Here is a 24,114-nt window from a genome sequence, read left to right as displayed (position 1 = left end):
CCAGCTTCTTTCATATGGAAGGGGTTCTCCCTGAGTCGCTGCTCGGTACCACTGTTGAGATGGGGTATCACCTAAGACCGCCCCCATAAGTTTCATGGCTCTGGCAGCCACCAGTTTGGTATGTCGTAGGCTGATTGGGACAGTAATCCCAACATGAGGATAGTTTGTTGTTGCCTTGGCTGCATCATCTGCCGTCTCATTTCCCCGGATGCCAGCATGGCTGGGGATACAGTTCAATGTCGATCTATTACCCTGAACTTCTAAGGCTGTCATTATGCTCAGGATCGATGTGATGAGGTGAACATTGTCCTGTGATTGAGGATGGGAGAAGGCATTGATTGCAGAGGTGGAATCAACATGTATGACAGGTCGGAGTCGATGTCGTAGGGCATGTGACAATGCCTGCTGAATCGCCACCAGCTCAGCTTGAAGGATCGTGCAGTGGTCAGGGAGTCGCCAGCCTTGTGTGTGACCATTGTGGTACAGTCCAGCTGCTGCTCTCTTCCTGTCAGGGTCGACAGAACAATCTGTGAAATACACTCACATGTGCCTCCCTCTGCCAGTGCCATGCTTGTCTCAGCATAATTGCTGAGTGTGTCTTGACTGCAGAGATGCTTAGAGATGGGTAGCTGCATGATGCAAACATCGGCTGGATCTGGGTGCCAGGGAGGTGGTGGATGGTACCCAGCAACAGGAAGGTCACAACTCTTCTCAAGGAGTAGTTGTATAGGCAGCAGCTTCCGCCCAGCAGCACAAAACGAACGAATCCAGGAGTAGTCCGTGAAGAGTGTGGGATCTTGTGTCATGGTTTTGAATATCTCTCTCCTTAGTGGGGTACCTTGCTGCCGGTGCAGAATCATGGCCACTTTGCAGGCGTTTATGTATCTTACTCTGTCAGCCAAGGAAGGAAGCCGGGCCTCAGATCTGAGACATATTGTGTTGGTCTAGATGGGGGCCCCAAACATAGTTCTTATCGCCTGGTTTTGTACGACCTCCACCCTTTGCCTGCTCAGCGGGAAGAGATGAGCTAACGCCGGTGCACCGTAGTCAATGACCGAGTGTATAGCTTGTATATAGTACAAGCAAAGTACATCTTTGCTTGCCCCTGCACGGTGCCTCGTCATGGCTCTCATGGCGTTGAGTCTGAGTAGAGCACGTGACCTGACATACTTGGCCTGTTTCTGGAAGGTCAGCTTTTTATCAAAGTAGATTCCCAAGTACAGGTAGGAGCCTGTCCACTCAAGTTCTATATCTTGAATACGTAATCTATTCACAGAATCTGGTCCCTTGAACATCATTGCAAGAGATTTCTCGGCCCAGATCTTGAGGCCTAGTTCCTTGCAAGACTGCATAATTAGGTCCAAAGCTCTCTGAGCCTGTCGTTCTAAATTTCCTTTCCCATTCACTACGAGTGCAAGATCATCAGCATAGCTGAGGAGCTGTGTACCACTATGAAAGGGAAGGCTCACAAGTTCCTTCATAAGGATGTTAAACAGGGTAAGACTGAGCACACCTCCTTGTGGTGTACCGTTTTCCAGGGTTTTAAAGGAAGAGTAGTGTCCCTGAAAGCTGACACAGGCCTGCCTGCCCCTAAGGTATGGCTCTATCCAGGACAGGAGGCGTCCTTTGATTCCCTTCTGAGCTAGTATTGCCAGAATTGTTGTGGGGCTGGCTAGCTCAAATGCCTTTTCAAGGTCGAGGTAGACGACGATACTAGGTTTTTTGTTACTATCAGCAATCTGGCTTAGTAGAGTGGTTATGCACTCTGCTGTACCCACTCCTTTGGTGAAGACAAATATGTGATGATGAGGGGGTCCAAGTTTTCATAGGAGGCGGTTTAACACCATCCTCTCAGCAGTCTTGGCTAAGCAGCTGGTCAGCGATATGGGTCTCATACTGCCTGGGTCCTTGGGCTTTGGAATTGGTACGATGGTAGCTTTCTTCCAAGCTGCTGAGAGTGTCCTGGCTCTCCACGACTTGTTAATGACGTCTAGTAAGGCCTCCCATCCACTCTGCCCATGGAGTACGTAACACCATCGATGCCCGGGGCAGTGTCACCTGTGTTCTTAATGGCACGTCGGAGTTCCAAGTCCGTGAGGTCTTCATCAGTCACATCTTCTGACTCACATGCAGCTTGTATCGTTAGCTGGCGCTGTGGCAGAAGATCCGTCTGTATATTCCGGATGTCCTGTGGGAGCTGAGTGGAGGCTCCTCTGGAAGTGAAAAGCTCCACAAGTTTCTCAGCTGCCTGAAATGGGTTCGGGTGTGCTGGTGGCCTCGGCTTGCTCTTGCCAGTTGCTATGTTGAGCTTGCCCCATATCTCAGATAAGGTGGTGTGATGCCCGAATGTTGAGCACCACTCCAGCCATTTCTTAGTTTTTACTCTGAGAGAGACACTGCGGGCATGCTGCACAATGGCTCTCAGAGTATTCCTGTTCTCTGCCGTAGGGTTACGCCTGTATAGCTTCCTAAAAGAGTTGATGCGGTTGTTCTGCTCCCGCACTTCGTCGTTGTAGAACCACCAGTCTCTTTTGTGTGTGATCTTAAATGCCTCTTACAATCAAACCCCACACCTCAGTCGATATCTTGTTATTATAGGTGAGGTATAACACCCATTGAAGGGGTGGGGCATCGACCTGGAAAAAGGGAACTTCATCCAAGGAATTAGACTAATTCTATCCTTGGTCGTGTGTGAATACCTTCCCTTCCCCTTCCCATTTCCTCCTATTTCCTTTGGACCTTTAAAATTGTTTTGGGATATTTCCCATTTGTGAATGTTAGCACCAAGGCAGGGTTTGTAGTGGTAGTGACATGGTCCTTGTTGATGGAATGGTGGTCCAGAGAGTCATTCTTCCGGGCATCTGTTCCAGTCCACTTAACTGATCTTGTTCTTTAATATATTGCAGAATAATGAATAACACAGTTAAGGCCGCTCTCAATTCCCTCTCGACTAAAATCCTCACTACTTCTATATTCTTTTTACACTTGTCTAAAAACGAATATTGCAGGTTGCCTTCTTCTATACATTCAGATTGCCAGTTCTGTAAAACAGCTTAGAGGCATTATCAATTATAACACCTTGTTATATTCAAATCTGGCAGCTTATTACATTCAGGTTGGCTACTACTCTAAATGCCCACATTCTCCTCTCTTCTCCTCTCTTCTACAGTTTTTAAGTGAGGGACACTTTCTCCACCCCAGAGTTGATTAATAAATCTGTGGTCAGAACCACCTTCCATGACAGTCTGATGATTGCTGACTAGAGATGGATTGAGCAAATTGAATACACTTTGGCTAAAAGATTGATTGTAATCTGTCCTCTTCCTACCATATGGATGCTAGAAGTATATCAGTACTCTAATGAGTGCCGATATACGTCAACGCTCTCGATCAATGAAGTGTTGCTGTACTTGTTGAAGTTGAAGGTCCACCTAGCTCATTATCACTCATAATCTCTCTTTGCTTGTTGATCAATTGATTTGCCTTTACTAGCAACTTTATTTTGAATATTGTCTTTTAAATATATCCCTGAGGTATCCCGGTAATAACTGCTGTTTTTAACCCTAATACTGCAGCATGATTGTTTCCCACAAACACCCATACCTCTATAATCTATCAGTTTAAATTCCTAGACAAGTCATCAATTACCCTCTCAATCGAACTGGCTAATGCAGCCACTCCATCCCCAGAGAGATGCACACCATCCCTTGCATACATATCACGTTTGCCAAAGAATAGGTCCCAGTTACCAATGAATGGGATTGCAAGTTTCTTGCAGTACCTGTCTAGCCAGCAATTTATACCAATTTCCCTAGACTTCCATTCATTGCCCACATCCTTTCTTGGCTAGATGCTACATATGACTGGGATCCCTCCCTTAGACCTAACTACTTTTATGGCTGACCTGTACTTATCCAGCAGCTTGTGTCTCCTGCTCTTCCCAATGTCATTACCCCCAGCACTAAGACAGATAATGGGCTTGTTCCCATTACCTGACATAATATTATCCAACCTGCTGACTATGTCACCAACACCAGCTCCTGGAAGGCAAACTCTCTTCTGACCTTTCTATCTCTGTTACAAAAAGCATGGTCCATATATCTCACCTGAGAATCGCCTACTATTAAAATATTCTTACCTTGATTAGCAGGGGAATCAGTGGTACCTTCGACCTCACTAATCACTGAAGTGCACTCGTCCTGAGCATCGATTTCCTACCTTTACATCTTCTCTGTTAACCCTCCTTATCTTCCTTCTTCCTGAACTGTGAACCACTTGCCACTTAAAGTGGCTGCCACTATTACTGCTAATGACCATTTCCTCCTTACCAGCTAAATCCTTCTCATACTCGCTCCCAAACTCATCTAGGCAAAGCTTCAGCCTATTTTCCTCCTGAAGAAGTAGAATCTCCTTCTTCAACACTTCAACCTGAGATTCTAAAACACTACAATAAGGCATGGTGCTTTTTAACACCCCACGCTAACTCCCAGAGCTTAGGACAGGTATGACCACAGGTGACCACTGGCCTCAGCCTACTATATCACTTTGCTTTTCCTCATTCTACATCTCTCTGCAATTTGCTGTTCATGAAAATAATTTTCGAAGGTTTTAATATCGGTTGAGGTTGGTGGCACAACCTTGTAAATCCAGCGACTCAGAGGCCTGGGCCAGTAGACAGATTGACGTGAGGATCATTGTTGAAGGACTCCTCGTGTTGAGTGGGCGTCCGCACTAAGCTCGGCATCAATATGGCCAACCTTGGGGAGCCACGGGCGTGCAGGTTGTATAAGGAAGTGTGACCGGACCCGGGGGGGTTGGGGGAACCCAGCAACCGTAAGCACTCGTGCCGAGCAGTAGTGGGATCGTGCCTGTAAGTGGGCTGTTTGTGGCAGCCTCGTCTATATAGCTGGACTTGGTCCTTTTAAATCAATTATTATTTATAATATTTATAAAAGTTTCTTGCAGTAACTAATTGCATATTGAAGAAAGGATCTATCTTGTACCCCACACAGAAACCTAAACCTAAGTTACAAACAGTTAAAGGAATTGTATCTTACATCCTAGATGCTTAATGCTATCACAGATGAACTGAATAAAGTTATTCAAATATAGATATTACTGCCACTAAAATGTCATCATCATTAACAGCGATCCTTTGGAATGAAACACATTATTTTAGCGCTTGGAACAATTTTGGAGATCTTTCAACCTTCTTTTAGTGGCTATCGTGTCTCATTAGTGGAAGTAGGTCATGCACACTTCTTGGGCATTATCTGATTCCACTAGTGGGTAATGCCAGGTTTGACGATGCCTTCAACTGCTGCACTGATTCCTATATAAGTGATCATCTTACTGTCTACACATCAAATTCATCAAGACTACAAGGTTAAATACCGTCATCTGGCTGAGGGTTCCCCACTGCTACAAGAATGTTTGAATGGTGTGGGGGACTGGCTAGATAAGTCCATTTCTCTGCACAATAATAAACATATTACAAGTGGTACTTATCTTTTAACAGCACGATTTCCAGCAGCCGCTACCTAGAAACACCTTTGGGTTGCTGTAGCAGTGTCCACATAGGCTGTTGAGTAATGAGTTAGACATTACAATTTGCCCCAAAGGAGCGAATTTTAGCATTTCACAATTATATGAAATGCATAGTGGTATTCACTGGGTTTTTGTGATGGTTTGCCAATAACGATCTATAAAGGGAGCAATATTCTTCTCACATTAGCCTAAACACTGCATTGTCTTCGGGCAAATGAAAGGGGAATAAAACCTGCCTGACTCATAACTGGTGTCCTGTGTCGTTGGTGTTGACACATGGCCGATATTGATGTCTTGATAGAAGGCTGACAAAGTGTCTAGGGGAATGTTGCACTAATGTTCGCCACAATCGTCGGGAATGTTCATTGGAATCACTCACAATACTGGTTGCACACTAGTCATTCAGTACCATAATTTATTCATAGTTTCATGGAATTATCCACAGCAGGGAGAACACGGAGAGGCAATAAATTTCCTGACTCATAGAAGGGAACTAGTATAACTTTCTTAGTTTCCTGAAATTGTCAGAATGAACAAAAGTCGAGAACGCACTGACCTCACGACACACATGCCGCGTTTGTTCCTTGAAGTAATCTGAGCCCTCGCCGTTCTCCTTCGCCCTCATACGTCTTATGCATAGAGGAAATTGCTGACTTCAGCTTTATATACAGTCGTTGCTAGTCTTTGCAACAGTATTTAACACAGGAGGATAGGTTTCTTGTTATTTAGCTATATGCTAGAAGTCATAATGTCCCTACTTGTAGATCAAGTGGGGCGCAGGATCTCTCTTAATTTTCCTGTTATAGGGAAAAGGGTAATTACTATTGTTTAGCCCTCATTGTGTAGTTGATCAGAAATTCTAGCAAGGAGAGGGCGTACCTCGAGATACTATCGTACATACATCTGTTCCTAATAAAAGATGCTGTGCGAGGAGTCGTAGTCCACCAGCCCTTTGTGAGAGGGCTAAGTCCATCAGAGAGCTGAGGGGGCTGGGATATATCCCCCCCCCCTTTTCTGGCGAATTTTCTCCCCATTGGGGGACAAGCGAAAGTTCTCTGTAGACGAACCATTCATCTCTTAACATCATTTTGATTTTCTCATTAGCCACCATTGCTGATTGTCTTTTCTGAACAACTTTAGTCTGTGGGGTTCCTGGAGAACCACTATGTTTGTTTTCAACACTTTGTAATTCTAACGGTGCTAGTTTATCTATTGTCCACCCATTCACTACACCTTTGCTCCAAACTTTAAGGGGGCCCTCGGGCAATTTCCGCGCGCGCTCAACCAAAAATCGAAAAATAGCTTAACTCTTTGGCAACACAATGGTACCAGAATGAATGTTCTACGACGTTTCTACAAGAAATTATAGTCATTTATATGAGGTAAGGTGACGGTGATATTGGTAGGCAGTCTGCTCACAGCCCATATATATTTTGAAATTTTTTCCTTGTTTTTTATCGCTTTTTCTTGCATTATTCTTTCTAATATAATAACTGACTATTTGGCATCATAAAACAGAAGGCGGAGATTATCCCTAGACTTAGAGCCAACTATTAATCATATGGTAACGCTCGGCAGTGTTCCCGCTCCAGGAACAGGAACTTAAAAATGGTAAAGACCGACTGTAAATAGGTACCTGGGGGTTAAAAGGCTGTTGCGAGGCGCTTCCCGAGATGGGACTGGAATTTGATTAAATGGCTAATTGAAATGAGATGGAGAAGGATATAATGCCACCTGCATTTTTTACATGACATTTTGAAAAGGTATAGCTAGAGTGTTGATTTGATCTGCCCTGCATTACCACATGCAAGCCACATATCTGGCCAGCATTACCACATGCAAGCCACATATCTGGCCAGCATTACCACATGCAAGCCACATATCTGGCCAGCATTACCACATGCAAGCCACATATCTGGCCAGCATTACCACATGCAAGCCACATATCTGGCCAGCATTACCACATGCAAGCCACATATCTGGCCAGCATTACCACATGCAAGCCACATATCTGGCCAGCATTACCACATGCAAGCCACATAGCTGGCCAGCATTACCACATGCAAGCCACATATCTGGCCAGCATTACCACATGCAAGCCACATATCTGGCCAGCATTACCACATGCAAGCCACATAGCTGGCCAGCATTACCACATGCAAGCCACATATCTGGCCAGCATTACCACATGCAAGCCACATATCTGGCCAGCATTACCACATGCAAGCCACATAGCTAGCCAGCATTACCACATGCAAGCCACATATCTGGCCAGCATTACCACATGCAAGCCACATATCTGGCCAGCATTACCACATGCAAGCCACATAGCTGGCCAGCATTACCACATGCAAGCCACATATCTGGCCAGCATTACCACATGCAAGCCACATATCTGGCCAGCATTACCACATGCAAGCCACATATCTGGCAAGCATTACCACATGCAAGCCACATATCTGGCCAGCATTACCACATGCAAGCCACATATCTGGCCAGCATTATCACATGCAAGCCACATATCTGGCCAGCATTACCACATGCAAGCCACATATCTGGCCAGCATTACCACATGCAAGCCACATATCTGGCCAGCATTACCACATGCAAGCCACATATCTGACCAGCATTATCACATGCAAGCCACATATCTGGCCAGCATTATCACATGCAAGCCACATATCTGGCCAGCATTACCACATGCAAGCCACATATCTGGCCAGCATTACCACATGCAAGCCACATATCTGGCCAGCATTACCACATGCAAGCCACATATCTGACCAGCATTATCACATGCAAGCCACATATCTGGCCAGTATTACCACATGCAAGCCACATATCTGGCCAGCATTACCACATGCAAGCCACATATCTGGCCAGCATTATCACATGCAAGCCACATATCTGGCCAGCATTACCACATGCAAGCCACATATCTGGCCAGCATTACCACATGCAAGCCACATATCTGGCCAGCATTACCACATGCAAGCCACATATCTGGCCAGCATTACCACATGCAAGCCACATATCTGACCAGCATTATCACATGCAAGCCACATATCTGGCCAGCATTATCACATGCAAGCCACATATCTGGCCAGCATTACCACATGCAAGCCACATATCTGGCCAGCATTACCACATGCAAGCCACATATCTGGCCAGCATTACCACATGCAAGCCACATATCTGACCAGCATTATCACATGCAAGCCACATATCTGGCCAGTATTACCACATGCAAGCCACATATCTGGCCAGCATTACCACATGCAAGCCACATATCTGGCCAGCATTACCACATGCAAGCCACATATCTGGCCAACATTACCACATGCAAACCACATATCTGGCCAGCATTACCACATGCAAGCCACATATCTGGCCAGCATTACCACATGCAAGCCACATATCTGGCCAGCATTACCACATGCAAGGCACATATCTGGCCAGCATTACCACATGCAAGCCACATATCTGGCCAGCATTACCACATGCAAGCCACATATCTGCCCAGCATTACCACATGCAAGCCACATATCCATTTTAATTAATTCTGGTTTTGTCTGGCAACTGAAGTATACCTGGAGTTTCGGGGGTCAACGCCCCCGTGGCTCGGTCTGAGACCTGGCCTCGTGGTGGATCAGGGTCTGATCAACCAGGCTGTTACTGCTGGCACAGGCAAATTGACGTACGATTCACAGCACGGATGGTCAGGTACTGACTTTAGGTGCCTCACCAGTATTTTTTCTATTGTTTGGTTGGAATTTGTCATATACCCTGATACAGTTTAATTTCCTAAAGTTTTCCATATCTGAGTAGTTGAAATTTCTCTTCATTGAACTTCATATTGTTTTGAATGGCCCATTTGAAGATTTGGGTGACATCCGCCTGGAGTCTTGCCACTGTCATGGCAATCCGGGTGTCATCCGCAAATGACAGGGAACTATGGCTTACATCTCTGTCAGATATGAGGATGAGGAATAGGATGGGAGTGAGTACTGTGCCTTGTGGAACACAGCTTCTCACCGTAGCTGCCTCACACTTTACTCTGTTTACTATTACTCTTTGTTTTCTTTTTTGTCAGGAAGTTATAGAACCACAAACCAACTTTTTCTGTTATTCCTTTATCAGGCATTATGTGTGCTGTTACACCATGGTCACACTTGTTGAAAACTCTTGCCAAATCTGTGTATACTACATCTGTATTTTTTTTATCCTCTACAGCATCCAGGAAATTTAGACAAATTTAAGTGTTTCTATAAAGCTTAACATCTTATTAAATTTATTTTTACTTAGAATAATATTAAAAATTTAGCGAGATTCAGTATATACCGAAATACAAGAGGGGCAATCACAGTGCTGGAGGCTAAAGATCACGTCGTTTGACAAGAGCTTTTAGCTAATAAATTCATCTGTGTAAGAGAAATCATTTCAGATGATTTTACCTTTGGGAAAAACGTGAGTAACAAATCAGCTTGTTCCATCTGTCACTGTTGTCCTCTCAGTACCTTTAAATTCTACATTCGCCTAAAAGGTAACATTATAGAGCAGCAGCAGTGATACACTTGTGAACTTGTAATCAACAACATGTTGTAACCACCCACAGGATAGGAAGGGTAGAAGGGAGTGGAGACGGGAGAGACAGATTCGGGAGAGAAGAAGTAAGGGACGGATGGATGAAGGGTAAGTGCCAAAGCGTTTCACATTAATTGTTTACTTCTCATGCACATTTTATTATCGTCCTCTGTACGTCCCTCTGAAAATGTCAATACAGTACGTTACCTTGCATTCTGCCATCGCAATCAACTTTCTACCTGCCCAGCCTCCTGTATTTTTATGTACCTAGTCTTCTCTGGTTATAATTTATCTTTTTCAAATCCAAAGAATACCTATCTGCCACTTTTTTTTTCTCTCTCTCTCTCTCTCTCTCTCTCTCTCTCTCTCTCTCTCTCTCTCTCTCTCTCTCTCTCTCTCTCTCTCTCTCTCTCTCTCTCTCTCTCTCTCTCTCTCTCTCTCTCTCTCTCTCTCTCTGTCTCTCTCTCTCTCTCTCTCTCTCTCTCTCTCTCTCTCTCTCTCTCTCTCTCTCTCTCTATATATATATATATATAAATATATATAAATATATATATATATATATATATATATATATATATATTAAAGGAAAGGGGACAAAAGAGACTGTAAAAATTATAGAGGAATAAGCTTTATTGAGTATACCAGGAAAAGTGTATGGTAGGGATATAATTGAAAGAATTAGAGGTAAGACAGAATGTAGGATTGTGGATGAGCAAGGAGGTTTTAGGAGTGGGTAGGGGATGTGTAGATCAGGTGTTTACATTGAAGCATATATGTGAACAGTATTTAGATAAAGATAGGGAAGTTTTTATTGCATTTATGGATTTAGAAAAGGCATATGATAGAGTGGATAGAGGAGCAATGTGGCAGATGTTGCAAGTATATGGAATAGGTGGTAAGTTATTAAATGCTGTAAAGAGTTTTTAATGAGGATAGTGAGGCTCAGGTTAGGGTCTGTAGAAGAGAGGGAGTACTTCCTGGTAAAAGTAGGTCTTAGACAGGGATGTGTAATGTCACCGTGGTTGTTTAATATATTTATAGATGGGGTTGTAAAGAAGTAAATGCTAGGGTGTTTGGGAGAGGGGTGGGATTAAATTATAGGGGAATCAAATTCAAAATGGGAGTTGACACAGTTACTTTTGCTGATGATACTGTGCTTATGGGAGATTCTAAAGAAAAATTGCAAAGGTTAGTGGATGAGTTTGGGAATGTGTGTAAAGGTAGAAAGTTGAAAGTGAACATAGAAAAGAGTAAGGTGATGAGGGTGTCAAATGATTTAGATAAAGAAAAATTGGATATCAAATTGGGGAGGAGGAGATGGAAGAAGTGAATGTTTTCAGATACTTGGGAGTTGACGTGTCGGCGATTGGATTTATGAAGGATGAGGTTAATCATAGAATTGATGAGGGAAAAAAGGTGAGTGGTGCGTTGAGGTATATGTGGAGTCAAAAACGTTATCTATGGAGGCAAAGAAGGGAATGTATGAAAGTATAGTAGTACCAACACTCTTATATGGGTGTGAAGTTTGGGTGGTAAATGCAGCAGCGAGAGAGACGGTTGGAGGCAGTGGAGATGTCCTGTTTAAGGGCAATGTGTGGTGTAAATTTTATGCAGAAAATTCAGTGTGGAAATTAGGAGAAGGTGTGGAGTTAATAAAAGTATTAGTCAGAGGGCAGAAGAGGCGTTGTTGAGGTGGTTTGGTCATTTAGAGAGAATGGATCAAAGTAGAATGACATGGAAAGCATATAAATCTGTAGGGTCGTCCTCGAAAGGGATTGGAGAGAGGGGGGTAAAGGAGGTTTTGTGGGTAAGGGGCTTGGACTTCCAGCAAGCGTGCGTGAGCGTGTTAGATAAGGAGGAATGAATGGGCAGAATGGTACTTGGGACCTGACGATCTGTTGGAGTGTGAGCAGGGTAATATTTAGTGAAGGGATTCAGGGAAACCGGTTATTTTCATATAGTCGGACTTGAGTCCTGGAAATGGGAAGTACAATGCCTGCACTTTAAGTCCATCTCATTTACTCCATGGCAGAAGGCTCGAACCTGTTCCTCCCATGAATGATAAAGAAATCATAGAGGATCCTACTTATTTCGAACCTGAGCAACTCAGACGTAAATTCAAACACCTTAATAAAGTGATTGAACGTTGGGAGAAAATTTGGCGAGAAGACTATCTCACCTCATTGAGAGAACACTTCTATGGAGCTGGTGTTCCTGAAAATCATAAGTCCCTTAAGACCTGGTGACATAGTGATTATCGACAATGATGGTCTGAGGTCCCAATGGCCACTTGGAAAAATTAGACCTATATATCCTGGATGCAAAATGGAATCATCAGGACAGTTGATGTTTTCAGCAAAGGTGTAGTGAATAAGCGGACAATAAATAAACTAGTGCCGTTAGAATTACACAGTGTTGAAAACAAAATTAGTGATTCTCCAGAAACCACACAGACTAAAGCTGTTCAGAAAAGACAAGCAGCAGTGGTGGCGAGTGAGAAAAATTAAATTAATTTTAAGTGATGAATAGTTCACCTGCAGCGAACCTCCACCGCCCCCCAGAGAGGAGAAATTTTCTCCAGGAGGGGGGTATCAGCCCCCTTCAGCCCTTTCAGCCCCTTCAGCCCCTTTCTTTTCAGCCCTGGAGTGGCCAAGCTCAGAAGGGGCGAGCATCTTGTTTACTGCTAGAGGTGAGTAATTGATCACAGATGCTATGCCACGTAGTCAAGTGACCTCTGCTCCTTGCAGCGGTGTTGCAAAGTGTATTTTTATAAGAGACAGTACATCTCTACTTAGCAGGACAATTAAGGAAAATCCTGCTCCCACTTTATTACCATAGTAAAAATATTGTTGTCTATGCTTAAGACAGCAAGAAAGAAACATTCTGCTTTGCTTCATCGAGGAGGTGACAAGGATGCAAGGTACTAGGTCAGCGTTTTTTTTTTTTTTTTTTTTTTGTGCTAGGGCAGTGACGGCTTGGGGCGGTGGTGTGGCGAGGCCAGACTATCTTTGACTCTATGGAGATGACACTGACGCCAGGATACTGATCTGTGCATTATGTGAACAAAGTGTCTCTAACACAAACACTTAAGAGAAGTGTGATCAGCTTCTCTTGTGATACATTGTGAACAATAAAGACAAATCTTGTGGAACATAGTGTACCAGTGTGCGCTTCTAGACAATGGAAGACGTGGACAACCAAGGACCCTTCAGCTTCTATCAAGTCACCGATACCTGTCGAAGGTGTTGAGAACACCATAGCTCACGTTACAAAGAGCAAGGTATGTTACGAATTTCTTGTAGATCGGGGATTGCGCAATTCTTGAGTCACAAGGAGTTTGTAATCAACCTATAATCGGCAGTAAGGTGTGGACTTTTGAGTCCAAACAAGTAGGTATTTCGTCAGCCATCATCGAATGAAATATGCTGACATAACACCCCCCTAGGGATAATTTATACTTACAAATTGTATCTCTTGACAGCCCAATGTTGTGATGGTTTCGACAGCTTCTAGACCTCGTCTGCAGGGGCGGCTGTGTAGACGATTTGCTGTCATTTATCAGCTAAGTGTTTCCTATATTTATATATATACACATAGCTGGTAACGCCAATTCTCAACAACTGTTGCAGGATTCCACATGTAGAGTGGGCGTCTGCACTAAGCTTGGTATCAATATGGCAACCCTCGAGGAGTCAAGGACGTCCAGGTTGAGTAAGGATGTGTGAACCGGGCAAGGGGGGAAACCCAGCAACCAAAAGCACTCGTGTCGAGCAGTAGTGGGATTGTGCCTGTGAGTGGGCGGCTTTTGACAGCCTCTCCTATATAGACGGACTAGGCCTTTTTAAATTAACTTTTCTGTGTTATTTGTACATAAAAGTTTAACAGCATATATATATATATATATATATATATATATATATATATATATATATATATATATATATATATATATATATATATATATATATATATATATATATATATAATGAAATGCATGAAGGGTTCAAAGCATCTTGATCAAAGTTTTCTTATCATTAGTTTTCATATATTTCCCAGGCACAGTGCGGCCTCTATGAATTTAACACTTCCTAGAAATAATGATTTCACATACTAGTAATTATATATCAATAAAATATTAAACAAAATATCATTTTTTTATAGTGAAATCACTCAAACCTCCTTGGAAATTGTTTCCTTGGTCGGTTCTTAACCAAAAGGTTGGTGACCCATCCTTTTCTGGGGGCGCTGCAGAACATGCTCACTCTGATAATTTTTCATTCGCTGCCTGACCACGGTGGAGTACGGTTGTGCTCTGCACCCCTCTGCTGTTTTCAGGCGAGCTACCTCAGTTCATCAACAACCATTGAGTAGTGAGGACGTGCGCTGCTCATTTTGGGATATCAAAATGGCGGAACGTACAGGACGGAGAGTAAATACTATCTGCATTGAGCTGGATCGTGGTATGTTAAGTGGAGATACGATGAACGTCCTTCTTCCTAGCATCATCAGGGATACATATGGTATTCCCAATGAGGAGTTGTATGGCGTCGCTCTTAATGGTTTGACAAGAATCTTCGTGAAATTTCTACGAGCCGACTTCTACACAAGAATTGTCGAGCATTACCAGGAACAACGCATGAGTGTGAAATCATCGATGGATGTCGTGTTACATGACGTCTCTAAGTATTTCACATGGGTGAAGGTACGAAATGTACCCTTCGAGGCCACGGCATATGGCCTACAGGAGTTTTTTAGCAGTTATGGGACAGTGCATTCTGCAACCATGGGGGTGTGGAGGGATGGTCCGTATGAAGGAATGCCGGAAGGTTCTTACACCCTTAAAATGTCTTTAACAAGGCCTATACCATCCTATGTTACAATGACCAGTTGTAGAACACAGGTTTATGTGTACTATGCTGGTCAGAGGAAAACATGTCGTCTGTGTAGCTCTTATGAGCACATGGCAGCCCAGTGTCCTAGGAAGCAGGCTCCTCGAGTTCTGGAAACTCCAATTGTGATTCAGCAGCCGTGTGATTTGGTGCCTGGCTCTGGTGCCTCGGGAGGCCAGAGGACTGACCTCTGGAGCGAGGAGGTCGAAAGGGAGGTGCCTGCGGCAGAGACGTGTGTCACTCTCCCAGGGGTGTCGAGGGAGATGAAGGTGACATCTGAGGAGTCTTTAGTCCAGGAAGCTTCGACCCAGGATGGTTTATTGGCAGATGTGATCAAGGATTTTCTGGATGGGGAGGAGCCCAGTGCAGAAGGTGTCCTCAGTTTATGTGAAGCCGGAGCGCTGGAGGGACAACAAATCGTAGAGGAAGACTTGAGTAAGAAAGGGCTGGAGCGTGTGGTGGTCGTGGAGGTACACCAGGAGGATTCGCCTGATGGTGATATGTGTGTAAGTGGAAGTTCTAGGAAAAGAACTGCGGCATCAGAGATACACGAGGTCATTACCCCGGGGCAGAGGCCGGGGAAGAAGTCATAGGCAGCGGTGGTGGAGCCGATGCCACATAGTGGTAGAGGTGCGCCTGAGTTGCACAGTGGGAGAGGGAGGGGGGAGGTGACTGCACAGGAAAACTCGAGGGGCAAGGGAACACGTAATGTGAAAAGTGCAGTGAGTAAATCCCAGCGGCATAGGGAAAAGCCGCCCCTTCTATAATTTTCAGATGTGTCATGCTTAATGTTAATGGACTTAAGACTGAGGTCAAGAAAGTTTGGTTGGAGTGGTTTTTAAGGCGGTTTGATGTCGACATGCTTTTTGCAAGAGCATAATCACATGGCTGGATGTGTGTTGCGGGTGAAAGGATATCAGATGTATGTTACCAGTGGTTTGCAATTGAAAGGTGGGGTAGCAGTGGCGGTAAAGGAGACCAGCCCCTTGCGTGTCATCGGTTGGGAAGAGGGGGGGGAGTGGGAGGGTCGTGAGGGTGGATGGTGTCTGGGGTGAGAGTCGAGCTAGTTTCGTAGGAGTTTACATGCCAGCAACTAGTAATACCAGGGTAAAAGTAGATTTTGTCAGGGAGGTATTGCTGTATCACTTGAGAGGTTTGCCTGCTACAACAGTAATAGGAGGTGATTGGAATTGTGTGATTCGGAGTGGTGATGTCGAACCGAGAGGGGCGGGTTGTGTGTTGAGTGTTCTGAGGGATGTATTGCGAGATATTGGGGTTGTTGATGTGGTTGGGAGGGGGGGATACCTAGTGGAGCACACGTTCGTCCGTAGGGGATATGAAGCGCGATTGGACAGAATCTATATCAAGCAGGGTATAGATGTTGTGAGGGTGCAAACCTTCGATGTGGGGTTTTCTGATCACAGGGTGGTAATAGCAGATTTGATGTGGGATGGAGTGGTGCGTATTTATTCTGGGTACTGGAAATTAAATGTAAGGCTTCTTCAGGAGGAGGGGGAGGGGCCTTTTTTCAGTGATTGGTGGTTGCATTTGTGGGAGGCTAGGGAAAGGGAGATAGATCTGTTAGATTGGTGGGAAATGCAGGCCAAACCTGAAATAGCGAATTTTTTTAAGGTTAGGGGACGAGAAGAGGCGAGGTGGCATTTTGGGTTGCAAAATTATCTGGAGGGACAGTTGCAAGACTGTTATGTTGGGGGAGGTGGTAGGAGGGATGATATGGACAGTCTGCAGAGTAGAATAGCTGAATTACACAATGATAGGTTTGATGCAATTAGGGTTAGAGTGGGGTTAGAGGACGTATTGTAGGTGATAAGCCGTCTGGGTTTGTTTTACGTAAATTTCGGGACCGTCAGAGAGTAACCACCATTCTACAATTGGAGACAAGCCCTGGGGTGGGAGGGTATCCAGAGGGTCGGGTCCTATCCAATACGGAAAGTATGAGTCTCTATGCTGACAGTTGGTTTAGGGAGAAATGGAGTTGGAGGGAGGGGGGTTCCTGGGAGGGTATTTTTGAAGGGGGGTTCCATAGTGTTTTAAGTGAGCAGGATAGAATGGGGTTGGAGGTTGGTATAAGTCAGGTTGAGGTGGAAGAGGCAGTTTTCGGGATGAGTACCGGGAAAACACCAGGGATAGATGGTATACCAAATGATTTTTATAGAGCACATTGGGGGTGTATTAGGCAGTGCTTTGTTAGGGTATTGGATCATAAGTTAACTAGTGGGAAGTTGGGCACATCGCAAAGTACGGGTGTCATAGTTTTGGTGCCAAAGCAGAGGGGGAGAAGAGAGTTGAGTGCTTACCGAGCAATATCTCTGATGTGCGCAGATTACAAAGTTTTTGCGAAAATTTTGGGTAATAGACTGAAGAAGGTCATGGGGTCGGTGATACATGGGGGACAGTTTGGTATCCTGGGGAGGAGTATGCGGGCAGGTCATGGACGTATTCGGGAGGTATTCTAGGTCTGGATTGAGAGAAAGCTTATGATTATGTGGATAGGGAATTTTTGATTGAGAGTATGGTGAGAATGGGTTTTGGAGGGAGGGTGGTGCGATGGGTGAGGACATTGTATGCGGATGCATCGATGAGAGTATAGGTAAATGGTAGGTTGGGTAGTCCTGTAAGAATGGGGAGGGGTTTAAGGCAGGGGTGTCCACTCTCCCAAATACTCTTTGCATTTATGCAGAATCCTTTCTATGTTCTGGTTGATGTTGGGATGGGAAGGATGGGGGAGAGTGGAGGCTTTTGTGGGAATATTGTTGGTTATGTTGATGATACAACTGTTTTACTTAATGAGATAGAAGATTTAAGTAAAGTGGGAAGGGTAATTGAGATTTTTGGGAATGCTACTGGGATGAGAGTTAATAAGCAGAAATCACGATTGCTGGAGGTAGGCGCTTGGGTAGGCGGGACCTTGGGGGAGGAGTTTGGCTGGATAACTGTAGAAAGGGATTTTGTATTTGGCAGATGCACAGGAGAGCAGGAGGGTTAATTCAGAAATGGTAAAGGACAGAGCTTTGAGTAGGCTAAGGAGTCTAAGGGCCGGGGATGTAACCTTGCATCAAAGGGTTGTGGTAGTAAATACGCTGATTTATAGTAAGGTGTGGGGAGTGGCGGAAATTTATCACTTACGAAGTCAGGATATTATGAAATTACAAAGAAGAGTCTTAAGGTATGTGTGGGGTTTTGGGAGGGCATGGTTGGGCAAAGATGTGGTAATGACTGCGGTAAGACAGGGAGGATTGGGATTGATGGCATTAGGATCTAGGGTGAAGGCGCTATATGTGAAGCAGGTATATTCGGGCAGCGGGGGAAAGGGGTCTTCGGGTGGGGGAGGTGATGGGCGATATCCGCAAATGGTGGGGAGGCAAGGACTTAGTGGAGTGTGAAGATATGTTGCGGTTTATGTTAAAGGTTCGCAATGTTAAAAAACTCAAGGTAAAACGGTTAGTGGGTGTGGGCCGTCGTCAGGAATTAATGCAGGGGATTGCAGTGTATCCCACATATGATTGGAGAGTGATATGGGTGGAATTTAGTAAACTAAAAATACAGGCAAGAGTGAGGGAATTAGTATATAGATTTCTTATGGGGACGTTAGCATCGAAAGAGGTGCTAAGACAAATGGGTTTTGTGAGAGAGGCGTCATGCGGTTTTTGTGGGGAAGTTGAAACTGCTTTACATGTAGTATATTTTTGTTCAGATTTGGAGGTGGTAAGATTGTGGTTGATGAGGGTTTTCCTTTTATTGGGGGGGGGTCAGATATCACCCCCAAGGACTTTAATGTTAAATATGGGAGGGGTGCCCAACGAGATGGGGAGGGCTATCAGATACGTAATAGTTGATTACTTGTATGTTTCTTGGGGGATGAGGGAGGTGGAGGGAAACATTAGGATAAAAGCGTTAGCGGCGTGTTTTTATAGGACAGCATGTAGGAACAAACAATTATATGGGGGACGGTGGGTAACTAGTTTTCCGGAGGGATATCGTGGATTTACTGTTGAACGTTTACTCCGCTTGGTGACGGGGTGAGAGACAAGGGGTTGGTCTCTTCAGTGGTGTGCCCTCTTGGAGTGCTTGGATGCCTGATGAGGAAGGTTGACTGGTTTGCAACGTGTTTTGATGTGGGTAAAGTTTATTTGCAGGGAGCCGTGGGGGCTCCGGGGTATGTAGACCTTATGATTTTTGTAAAACCACAGAGTTTACAGTTGTATGTGATTTTGTTTTTTCTTTTATTGTTATGAGAAACATTTTATATAGGGGGTTTATATTTATATGTGTATGTGAGGATATGTTTACATATTCGAATCTGATGATAGCTTTATCCTTGTCATAAGTCTTTGTTTTTTCGTATTGAAGGGGTACATTATGGACTATGCACGAGAATATATAGGTATTTTATGGGGTTTATATATACCCTTCATTTTGTATGGAAGGTTATATTATATATTGAGTGTTAATCGGTAACATTAACTTTGTGTGTGTGTAGGTGTGTTTGTGGGAACCAATGTCTTAGGTATAGTTCTATTAGTGGATGTAATATATTTTTAGTTTATTTGGTGACTAGTCATTTAGAGTTTTATATCTATGTATAATCCAGTTTGTTCTGTACGAACACATGTGCACATACGCGTATGTGTGTATGTGCATGCGTATTTATATACATATATATATGATTGTAGGACTTATTCCTACATGTTTTATAATGACTCCGACGTTTTGTATTAGTAGTCAGTATGTTTTTTTTTCGTAAATAGGTTGGGTTTATTTCAGTAGAATTTTGTTATATCAAGGTGTTAAAATGTATTTTGTTTTTTGTGTATGTACTGACATTGTCTGCCACGGTTGTTGATTTGCTAATTGTCGGCTTGTGTTTTTCTTATTATGGTTTATGTGTATGTTGCTTTAAAAAAAAAAAAAGTATTATGTCTTCGTGTATAAAGTTTAATATACAATACTAATGAGTGTGCAACGAATTGGATTATATGAGAATGTCTTTGTATATAAAGTTTCATATATAATGTAAATAAGTGTGACATTCTGAGGATAATATTGCCTTTTGTGTTATAAGATACTGGCTGTATTTTATGGATATAATAAACCCACCTGTATGTTCAGGTGTGGGCTGGTTTTAGTTACATGTACGTTGTGTGTGCTGGTTGGGCATTTTGGAGGGGGAATCAAGCATTTGCAGTTGAACGTGTTTTTCTTATGTATAAGTTTAGTGTTGGGATAAGGAATGAGGAGTTTTGTTTTTATTATTTAATGGATCACGTTTCTTTGTTTATGTAACCTAAGTATAGCATATATGTATGATGTGCATTGTGTTTTTTAAATAAAATATAAAAAAAAACTCTGATGATTTTTGCAATAGGAAATCTATAAGGCCATTGTGCTAGCAGAGCAATTTTACCTACTCCTAAATCTATGTATGAATCCTTTCTTTATCACTTTAGTCACGCCAGAAAGAAACCTCATAAAAATCCATGGCTGCTGAACCCTTCGTACACATGGGAAATTATTTGTCAGCACTGTGATTTGCTTCAAGAAAAAATGTTGAATATATATGGGAAAACAAACAAACAACAAAGTAGACATATATGTGTATAATTGGATGGAAAGATAACTTTTGTTTAGCATACAATTTTCATGCATATATATATGTATATATATATATATATATATATATATATATATATATATAAATATATATATATATATATATATATATATATATATATATATATATATATATATATATATATATATATATATATATATACATTTATATATACATATATATATATATATATATATATATATATATATATATATATATATATATATATATATATATATATATATAATTTACATATACATATATATACATATATATTTACATATATATATATATATATATACATATATTTACATATATATATATATATATATATATATATATATATACATATTTACATATGCATATATATATATATATATATACATATATATACATATATATATACTTAAGATGGGGTCCACCTCTAGAAATTGTTGGAACCATAGACTCGGGGAAGTGGATAAATAGGCTTCAAGGAAGAATATTTGTATTTCTTCCTGAAGCCATTTGAATATTCCACTTCCCCTATATTTATATCTATATATATATATATATATATATATATATATATATATATATATATATATATATATATATATATATATATATATATATATATATATATGTATATATGTATATATATACATATAGATATATATATATATATAAATTAAATTGCATGAAGGGTTCCAAGCATCTTGATCGAAGTTTTCTTATCATAAGTTTTCATATATTTCCCATGCACAGTGCAGCCTCTATGAATTTAACACTTCCTAGAAATAATGATTACACATACTAGAAATTATATGTCAATAAAATGTTAAACAAAATATTATTTTTTTTAGTGAAATCACTCAAACCTCCTTGGAAATTGTTTCCTCGGTCGGTTCTTAACCAAAAGGTTGGTGACCCATCCCTTTCTAGGGGCGCTGCAGAACATGCTCACTCTGATGATTTTTGAAATAGGAACTCTATAAGGCCATTGTGCTAGCAGAGCAATTTTACCTACTCCTAAATCTACGAATGAATTCTTTCTTTATCACTTTAGTAATGCTTGAAAGAAACCTCTTAAAAATTCATGGCTGCTGAACTCTTGGTATACATGGGAAATTGTTTGTCAGCACTGTGATTTGCTGCAAAAAGAATGTTGAATATATATGGGAAAACCAACAACAATGTAGACATATATCTGTATAGTTGGATGGAAATATAACTTTTGTTTAACATACAATTTTCATGCATATGAAAGCAACTGTATCTATTTGCGAAAACTTTTGAAAAACTATTTCAAAAGTATATCTAAAAAAAGGAAAAAATCATTTAAGTTGAAGAAGATCGCTCTGTGAAAGCATGCTGGCGTGTCAACCCAGACTTTCATTCATATAAACCACTTTCTGGTATGGTCTCTCGCTTGTTATTTGATTTACACAATCAAAGATTTATATAAGTAGTTTTAACTACCCGAATATGCAAGATATACAAAAGCAACGATACGGTGGAAAAATATACATTATTGCGAGAATACTGTAAATCTTTAAAAACGTTTTCTTTAGCTAATGGAAAATTATATGCTAATACTCTAGTAAGAGCTTAGCAAATCTATCCTATAGTAATGGGAACCGTTGATTATTATGATATCCTCTCATATTTTTTTTAAACAATCATGTAATCAAAGATATTAAAATAATCTTATATATCTTTTCAGATGGGCAAATGAGAGCATAGGCAATGGGGTCGAAGAGGTATGGGGTAGGATTAAAAATGTAGTGTTAGAGTGTTCAGCAGAAATTTGTGGTTACAGGAAAGTGGGTGCAGGAGGGAAGAGGAGCGATTGGTGGAATGATGATGTAAAGAGAGTAGTAAGGGAGAAAAAGTTAGCATATGAGAAGTTTTTACAAAGAGAGAGGTTAAGAGAGTGGTGAAGCAATGTAAAAAGAGAGCAAATGAGAGAGTGGGTGAGATGTTATCAACAAATTTTGTTGAAAATAAGAAAAAGTTTTAGAGTGAGATTAACAAGTTAAGAAAGCCTAGAGAACAAATGGATTTGTCAGTTAAAAATAGGAGAGGAGAGTTATTAAATGGAGAGTTAGAGGTATTGGGAAGATGGAGGGAATATTTTGAAGAATTGTTAAATGTTGATGAAGATAGGGAAGCTGTGATTTCGTGTATAGGGCAAGAAGGAATAACATCTTGTAGGAGTGAGGAAGAGCAAGTTGTGAGTGTGGGGGAAGTTCGTGAGGCAGTAGGCAAAATGAAAGGGGGTAAGGCAGCCGGGATTGATGGGATAAAGATAGAAATGTTAAAAGCAGGTGGGGATATAGTTTTGGAGTGGTTGGTGCAATTATTTAATAAATGTATGGAAGAGGGTAAGGTACCTAGGGATTGGCAGAGAGCATGCATAGTCCCTTTGTATAAAGGCAAAGGGGATAAAAGAGAGTGCAAAAATTATAGGGGGATAAGTCTGTTGAGTGTACCTGGTAAAGTGTATGGTAGAGTTATAATTGAAAGAATTAAGAGTAAGACGGAGAATAGGATAGCAGATGAACAAGGAGGCTTTAGGAAAGGTAGGGGGTGTGTGGACCAGGTGTTTACAGTGAAACATATAAGTGAACAGTATTTAGATAAGGCTAAAGAGGTCTTTGTGGCATTTATGGATTTGGAAAAGGCGTATGACAGGGTGGATAGGGGGGCAATGTGGCAGATGTTGCAAGTGTATGGTGTAGGAGGTAGGTTACTGAAAGCAGTGAAGAGTTTTTACGAGGATAGTGAGGCTCAAGTTAGAGTATGTAGGAAAGAGGGAAATTTTTTCCCAGTAAAAGTAGGCCTTAGACAAGGATGTGTGATGTCACCGTGGTTGTTTAATATATTTATAGATGGGGTTGTAAGAGAAGTAAATGCAAGGGTCTTGGCAAGAGGCGTGGAGTTAAAAGATAAAGAATCACACACAAAGTGGGAGTTGTCACAGCTGCTCTTTGCTGATGACACTGTGCTCTTGGGAGATTCTGAAGAGAAGTTGCAGAGATTGGTGGATGAATTTGGTAGGGTGTGCAAAAGAAGAAAATTAAAGGTGAATACAGGAAAGAGTAAGGTTATGAGGATAACAAAAAGATTAGGTGATGAAAGATTGAATATCAGATTGGAGGGAGAGAGTATGGAGGAGGTGAACGTATTCAGATATTTGGGAGTGGACGTGTCAGCGGATGGGTCTATGAAAGATGAGGTGAATCATAGAATTGATGAGGGAAAAAGAGTGAGTGGTGCACTTAGGAGTCTGTGGAGACAAAGAACTTTGTCCTTGGAGGCAAAGAGGGGAATGTATGAGAGTATAGTTTTACCAACACTCTTATATGGGTGTGAAGCGTGGGTGATGAATGTTGCAGCGAGGAGAAGGCTGGAGGCAGTGGAGATGTCATGTCTGAGGGCAATGTGTGGTGTGAATATAATGCAGAGAATTCGTAGTTT

Source organism: Cherax quadricarinatus, chromosome 15, assembly GCF_038502225.1.
Source record: "Cherax quadricarinatus isolate ZL_2023a chromosome 15, ASM3850222v1, whole genome shotgun sequence".
In the NCBI taxonomy this organism is placed as follows: Eukaryota; Metazoa; Arthropoda; class Malacostraca; order Decapoda; family Parastacidae; genus Cherax; species Cherax quadricarinatus.
Note: the sequence above shows the minus strand (reverse complement) of the source record.